The 8535-nt window shown below is 45.9% G+C and overlaps 1 long non-coding RNA gene across 1 annotated transcript in view; it reads right to left on the bottom strand.

Annotated features, from left to right (window-relative positions):
- Positions 1–8535, bottom strand: part of LOC137522890 (uncharacterized) — a 120145-nt gene that overhangs the window by 67676 nt on the left and 43934 nt on the right. Inside the window, exon 3 of the long non-coding RNA XR_011022479.1 lies at positions 261–322. This is a non-coding gene — a long non-coding RNA (uncharacterized lncRNA). The remainder of the gene's footprint in view (positions 1–260; positions 323–8535) is intronic.

Raw genomic sequence — 8535 nt, 5'->3', positions numbered from 1 at the left:
CATGGTAGGTGTTTTCTCTAATGTTCCCACTGATTTATATGGTAAAATACATGAGGGTGCTTCGGCCCTGGTTCACTATAAAGTCTATGGGGCTGATTCATGAGCTACATGTGTAACCTGATTTAAACGTTAGCCCCCAGCTGAGGGGAATCCACCAGACACTGACTCAGATGAAATTATCAAAGATTTATTTGCGACCTAACGGTGGTCACTGGTAGCTTCAATCAACCTGTAACACTTTAATAACACAATACACCTACCTTGCACTTCACAGGTCAAATACACAATCTTCTAGTCTTCACAGCCGGTGCACCGGTAAAAGCTGAGGAATAAAAATGTTAAGTTACATACAAATTATATTTCAAAATTGAGCTACAAAGGTCTTCTTGTACAACAATCAATCACTTTACAGCCTGTTTACACCACAGTACCACTGTTGGGGGCGTGGTCTGGGAAAGGGGATGGTCTACTGAGCAATTTCAGTTCCTAAACAGTTCTCAGTCCCTTGCAACCAAGTCCAAGCTATATTGCTCAGCACAACCTTGGGGGAACTCGTGACAGTTGGTACTGTATAGTTGCACAGTTTGTTGGTTAATCCCAAAAGGATGTTCACCTTGCTCAAAGATCTCTTATACTCTTTACCCTTATTAATATTTCACCACAAACTTTACACTAGTTAACACACCTCTCTGGTCTGGGCCTCTCAAAATAACAAACAAAATAAAATAGAAATCAAATAATTATTATTATTATTTTTTATTTATATAGCGCCAACATATTCCGCAGCGCTTTACAAAGCACAATAAGACGACAAGGGGAACATAGATACACTAACAAAGTGTACAACAGAGTTCCAAGCAGCACAAATATTGTGACAAAACCAGTAAACATTAGGAGGAGGATCGATAATCAAAAAGAGTTAGGAAAATAAAAGTAAACAACATAAAAGATAAAGTGACCAATGCACCCAGCTATACCACCAGAATCACCCTCCCACAATATAACTCTCTTTTAGTGCACTTTGACTTTTAGGCTGAATGAGCTCTAATTTAGAGTTGATCCAAAACTTGCACTCCAAGTAAGTTGACTCTGTATGTTGGTTAGAGGTCAGTTCACTCCTCACTGTAGCACACTTTTAATGTCACAAGACGCAATGCAACTCCTACTTTTTCACTTATCTCCTTTAACCTCCCTGCGGCTGCGGGAAGGTTTTTTTTTTTGCATAATTTATTTTTTCTATCATGTAGCTAGCCTAGCGCTAGCTACATGATGCCCCCCTCCCTGCGGCGTCCCTCCCACCCCTCTGATCGCCGCTAGCGCGTATGCCCATAAGGAAACGTTCTGAACGTGATTTCCTTTAGGGCTTCCCCGTCCCCATGGCGACAATTGGATGACATCACCGATGTCATGGACGTCGTGACATCAACGGGAGTCCCGATCCACCCCTCAGCGCTGCCTGGTACTGATTGGCCAGGCTACGCACGGGGTCTCGGCGTGGGGGCCCCTCTAACGCGGCGGGTAGCGGTGAATCGCGGGGGGGGCCCTCTAATGCGGCGATCACATGATACACGCAGCTAGCAAAGTGCTAGCTGCGTGTAATAAAAAAATTATGCAAATTGGCACACCAGGGCCTGAGAAATCCTCCTCGGCGGGTTACCCCTAGCTCAGCTCGGGGTAACTCGCAAGGAGGTTAATACTAACAGGTTCTCTTTACAATCATGGCCTTAGTTATCTCCTCTTTCTTTAGGATGGTGTACTCAGGTAATATGCATAAATCCCACTTTGTTTCACTTCTTGTATCACTCTCTCAGTAACTCTTCAGAATATAACACAGAAGAACACATGAACTTCAACTCTTGACTTGAAACGGACTTGATAGGCACACTGTCTCTGAATCAGGCATAAAGCAAGCGGTGGCTGTGTCAGCTCTGCAGGGTACTTAATGGATACAACAAAAAAACTTGCAGAGGGTGTCTTCAAAAACAGTTTCAAAAATTTATTAGAACATCTTGAACAACCATCATAACATTACCCTTCTCCCCCCTTAAAAACACGGCCGTGTTTCCCAATCGTCAGCTGACTCCATACACTCACAACTTCAGCACAATTCAAGCAGCCTCAATTACTAAGACAGCACTCCCTATATCATAGGATTTGAATGGCAGTCTCAGACCTCAAATAGACTTGCTATGTAGTGATAATTGTCACTTGATTGTAACAAAGCCCCAAACGAAGGTTATCGTGCAGAGGATACAAAGGAAGAACTAATAGGGCAGCTTTCCATTCCACATTGTTTTCACTATTCCTTCAATTGCAGACATTGGCATTGGATCGGTTATTACACCAGCATCCGGATAAATGGTTGCCTGGCACTCAGATTGTACCATCAGAGCCCTGCAACCTCCATCAGGCCCTTCAAACCACATGCATTGACGGTAGCTTAATTGCCCGTTTTCCAGAGTCAAGCTTGCACAGCTAATTCAAGTGGTGTTGTTTTCCCACAACTCTGATTGCAGACTTAGTTACACAGTCACATAGAAAGCATGCCATGCAAAGCGGACATACAGATGCGATTACACAGTGTTGCCCAGCAGGCTCTCACCACCGCTGGTTGTGTCTTGAAACACCTTGTTGTCCTGCGTATAGTCTCAATTCCCAGTTCCGCTGCTCAAGAATTCATTTATCGGGGGCATTCACTTGCAGAGACGCCAGGCTTTGCAGGTAGCGTGCACACCGCACTGGTGTTCCGGTCAGCTGATCGTGACGGCCGTGTCACGTGACATGTTTCGCTCAGCTAAACTCCGAGCTTTCTCAAACGTTGGTCAGGATTGGCTGCAGCCTCTTTCATTATATAGTCACGTGCTTGGTGCTTATCCTATTAAAATTCTGGCCTATTCTACCTGGCAACATATGATGCAGCTGTGGGACTATCGCTCACCAACTCACAGCCATTCAGGATCTTAACTATTTCAATTCTGACTGCTTCTCAGAGCAGAGATACCGATAGTTTTTTTCCTTATACACTTCACCGCATCAAATGGCTCTTCTATATACTCATTGGCAGTCAGATCGGAGGGGACAACAGGCCGATTACTATCTTTAGAGATTTTTTAAAACTGTAACCAGGTAGAAACGCACACGGTGTGAACCCGACTTTTAGTACGCCCAGGAGTCACACCCGTGTGTCGTCCACCCCAATCACAGGGATCCACGAAAAGAGAGATACACATAACCTCCACATCTGTTACTCTTTCTAGGGCGCCCAGGGACCCACCAAGGCGTAGGGGCTGCCCAGCCGTTTTGATCACACTGCAGCACCCCCCACCCCACAGCAGTCCCCAGTTTGCGCTCCGCATTATCTTGGCAAAAATGGAACCAATATTTTAGTCCACATGGACACATGATCATATATAGTACAAACTTACTGTTACAGTTTATAAATTACCGTATATCGAATTCATGTCTTGAGTCAGCATCAGAGAATGTATCACCCCTTTCAGCTAAATGGCACACACTGCAGCTTGAACACGGATACATCCCATTGGGGCGTCGAGACTCACCCAACCACATAGTTGTGGCCAACGCCACTTTGGGCTGGTAGTCAGAACGCACCAAGAGGTCACGCAGATTTGGTGCCCTTCTAGCCGTCATTTTGGGGTAATCTCCCACCAGGCGGGCTATTTTTGGGTCCAGCTGCAGCAGGTGCCAATGCCGAGATAGGATACCTCTCAACTGATTCCAATGGGTGCCATACCTTGTAATGAGTCGAATCGAGTCATCTTTGTTTTTAGATAGACTTTTTTCTTTCCGTTTAATCAAGGTTTCTCTTGGTATAGACTCTGCTTTTAACTTGGCCTCATGCAGCAATTGGTCATCATACCCTCTTTGGCGGAATCTTTCTGTCATAGCCTCAGCCTCACAAGCAAAATCACTCTCTCTTGTACAGTTCCTGCGGATACGCAAGAATTGACCCACAGGAATACCTTGAATCTGAGTCTGTGGGTGAAAGCTTGAGGCATGTAATAACATGTTGCCAGCTGTCGGTTTCCTAAATGGGTGAGTCAATACGGGCACGTAGGAATTGCTCTGATGCCTCAGCACTTCAGGCGGAGTTAGGTGTCGTGGGCTCCCGACTTGTGGAGCGGGGGTATCCGGGATGGATGATTGAGAGGGGGAAAAAACGAGCCCTGATGAGGACCAGGGAAGAGTTGCTCGCCCCTGGCTCTCGTCAGATACCGTTACAATCGACTGGTGGAACAGTCTTTGTGACTACCTACAGCCAGGAATTTAGACAGGTCACGCAGATTGTGAAAAAGTACCTGCCTGTACTGGAGGCTGATGCAGCTCTTAACGTTATCCTTAAATCAGGAGTTAGATTTGCTAGCAGGAGGGCCCCTACATTGGGAAGTATTTTGTCCCCTAGTTTATTTTCAACTGGTTCTCGGCGTCCATGTTGGTTAACCACCTTGGGTTCCTATAGGTGTAACTTTTCCACCTGTAGGTACTGTGTTGTTCATAGACCTACACGTTCTGTTGTATCCTTTTCCAACGGAAATACCTTTTCTATGAAGCAATACATTAACTGTGACACAAAATCTGTGGTTTACCTTATCTCTTGTTCCTCATGCCAATTACAGTATGTTGGGTGTACTACCCGACACCTCAGACAGAGAATAGGTGAACACTATAGGGGTGCCGGGTGGGTGACCATGGAGGTATCAAATGTAGCCAAGCATTTTAGATCTGTCCATCTGGGCGACATGTCCTCTTTTTCATTCCAAGGTATTGAGCGTGTCCATATGCCAGCGAGAGGAGGGGACGTGTACAAACGACTCCTCACTCGGGAAGCATATTGGATCTTCAAATTAGGGACCCGCTCACCGAGAGGCCTTAATGCCAGATGGGACCTGAATTTGGTTACCTAATGTGGATTTACCGTCCCTGACTATGACCAGTGCAATATTACAACAATAATAACATCTGCCTGTATACACTACTCTTTTTTGTGATGACTATTTGCTAGTTGCTGCGTATTATTGTGCCATGTATAATCATATGTATTTACATTTTTATTGTATATCATGTTTTTATTTATTTGATTATATAATTGAGGCTGTTTCTCAATTTTCTCCTTTTTTTTAATGTATGCACCTCTTTGTTTGTGGGTGGGGTTTGTGAACATGTGACTTTGGGTGTGGTATTTTCCTACTTAAGGGTCATCCCTGTTCACTTGCACCCATGCTATGATTAAGGACGTGTAACGTCCGAAACATGTCAGCATGTGGTGATGGATTTTAGCTTGTCATGTACGTGATTTAATAAAGCGAAGTTCTTTTTCCACTGACCTGGTGCGGAATTCACTCTCTACTTTCCTAAATGTGCAGGTAGAAATGCCCATGTCATCCTTTCTGATCATGAGATCCAGGAAACTAATTTCCTTACTATCTACCACATGAGTCAGGGAGATGTTACGATCATTCATATTAAGGTGGTCCAGGAAGACCGCAAGGTCCCCTCTCGATCCCCGCCAGACCAGGAAGACGTCATCAATAAAGCGAATCCAACAGGCGGCGTGCACCCCAAAGGCCACGTTGCTATACACCTCGCTCCGCTCCCAGAAGCCGAGGTGCAGGCAGGCATATGCAGGGGCACACGCCGCCCCCATTGACGTCCCCCTGATCTGGCGGTAGAATTTTCCACCAAACCTGAAACAATTTCTGGTTAAAACTATCTCCAATAGTTCGAGTATGAATTGTTTCCTTTCATTTTGCATTTGTTCCACCTCGGTAAGGAAGAATTCAATTGCCGCTATACCAACATGGTGCGGTATGGACGTGTATAGGGCCTCAACATCGATACCCACTAGCAAGTCATTTGGCAGAACTTGAAACCCATCCAGAAGGGTCAAAGCCTCACCAGTGTCTCGAGCAAAGGAGGGAAGTCTCTCAACTAGTGGCTTGAACACTAGGTCCAGAAACCTGCACACATTTTCGAGAGGTCCCTCCACCGCCGACACGATGGGTATTCCAGGTGGATGTTCAAGGTTTTTACCTTAATGGAGGCTGATAATGTCTCTTGTAACAGGAAAGACTTCACACTCAATACACTTCACTTAATCAGCAGCAGATTCCTTCACATTAGCTGGCAGCAACAACTGTATATTTAAGGCCTATGCACACAGTCTCTAGTAACAGCACTATGAACAGGCCTGGCCTCTCCAGTGTAACGCTTGGTGGTGTATTCTCCACAGTCAGCATGCAACGCATGAGCTGGCGTGGAGGAGGTACACACACTAGCACCAGAAAACAGGCTATCCCTAGTATAGTGGAGGGGAGGACTGACTCCAATAGGAGATTGTGGCGCACAGAGCCGGTGCAGATCTGACAGCCACAAACAATGCTTTCGTAATAACGTCTCAGCGCAAAGTAGCACTGAGCGCACAAACCAGAACTGAGGAGATCAGGACAGGTAGACAGAATGAACGCTTGCTAGCTAGCGGCTACTTAGCGACAGCAAGCGTCCAAAACCAGACAGACTGGAATGAGGCAGCCAATGCGCTGCGGCGATGGCGTGCCTCACAAAGACAGGACAGGACAGTCAGAAAATAGCAGGATTAAGATAGATAAACGTAACACAGATAAATATACAATAAGTATGTCTTCCTAGCGTATTACAATTACAGCTATCAATGAAACTATTTGTAACGTCTGACTAACATATGTATATATCGGCAATGAACCGATATATGACATAAGCAGGAACGCTGACTAGGAATGGAGTAATACAGGGAACAGGACTCAGAAGGATTCGCTATCTCTTCGCAGAGATGAACGCAATCCACAAACGGTAATAGAACAGGATTCAGAAGGATTCGTTATCTCTTCGCAGAGATGAGCGCAATCCACAAACAGGACCAGGAACAGGATAACTAGCTCAGCACGGGTGTTCACGGTACGCGCAAACTACCAAAACGTGCTGGAAAACTGACTAACTGAACACAGGATATAAACAGTTCGTGTACGTATACATCAGCGACACTGATGTATCACGTAACACAAATACAAGGAAAATAATAAACGTGCTGGTATGCATATATATTGGCAATGAACCAATATATGATGCAAAACCAGCAAAGTATCTTTAGAACAAGAAACACGATCGGGGGCTAAAGCGACAGCAAGGCAGGCTTAAGCTGAAGCTATGAAAACCCAAGGAAACCCTGCAGGAAGCAGATCTTTATACTGAGGTCATCCAATGGGAGCAGACATGCAGATTCCCACACAGGTGAATGATAATCAGTCACAAGCTGACAGCAGGGAAAGACAGACAAATCTATGCAGCTTGCATGGAAATAGATCAGAACTGCCTGAGCTGCAGCACTACTACTTCCAGTAATAGCTGCTGCAGCAGCGATCATTACAGTACCCCCGCCTTTAAAAGCGGATTCCAGACGCTTTTCAAAACTGAAATTCCCAACAAAACAGTCTGACTGATAATTCATGATGACCGGGACAGCCCGGCAAGACCGAATTCCAGAATCAGTCCCCACAAGACTGGACCCATCAGAACCAGAACCTACAGAACCATGCCCATCAGTACTACAAGCCCCAGTGTGACACCCATCAGAACCATGATTTCCAGAAGAAAGCCCTCCGAAATTCCCTGAGCGATACCCACCGCCTTCCAGGAACCGTTCAGAAACGCCAAAGCCTTTGCAATGCCCACCGGTACTGTCTTTACCAAGACAAAACCCACTGTTGAACCAGTCCAAGGCACCAGGACAAGTTTTCTCAGAGACCTCCCAGAACACCTTGAAGCTCCAAAGAGATCCCCATAGGTCAGAATGCCCCTTAGGCTCACATGGAGAACTATCAAGAACCCCTATGGAACCTAGGGCAATTCCCGAGTCAGGGCCACAAGGACAAACATCAATATCAGGGCTTTCAGGGACCAGAACCATCTCTGGGCATGCAGGCAGACTGGCAACATCAGAACGTGTTCCCACTAAGGAAGCAACAGAGCACGCTAACACCTTAGACACACTTGGGCATTCTGGCACACAAAGAACATCTGGGCACACCGGCACAAGAGAAACCTCTGGGCATGTCAAGGAACTGTGAGCCTCAGGGTCAGCCAAGACAGGACCAAAGCCAGGACTGGCCAAAAAAAAATCATCATGACTAAACTTCGCAACTACTGGACTTTTACACGAGAATGCTGGATCAGACTTAGATGTCGCTGATTCCAGCAAAGTCAGTAACAAATCAGATTCAGGGGCACTACCAAGACAGGACAAATCTTCTGATGTATGCACTGAACCAGATAGGGACTCCACAACTACCTCTGGACTGGACAGAGACTCATTTAATACACTGGATTGGAGCTCATGAGGCGCTGCAGAACAAGTCAGTATTGCAGCAGCCCCCACTGGACTAGGCAAAACTGAGGAATTCCCTGGACAGGAAAGGGACTCTGGAACCTCTGCCACAGCGGCCAGAGAACCAGAATCTTTCAGGATACAGGGCTGGGTTTCAG

This window comes from Hyperolius riggenbachi, chromosome 6 (assembly GCF_040937935.1).
Source record: "Hyperolius riggenbachi isolate aHypRig1 chromosome 6, aHypRig1.pri, whole genome shotgun sequence".
Lineage (NCBI taxonomy): Eukaryota > Metazoa > Chordata > Amphibia > Anura > Hyperoliidae > Hyperolius > Hyperolius riggenbachi.
Note: the sequence above shows the minus strand (reverse complement) of the source record. Positions and strands in the feature narration are given on the sequence as shown.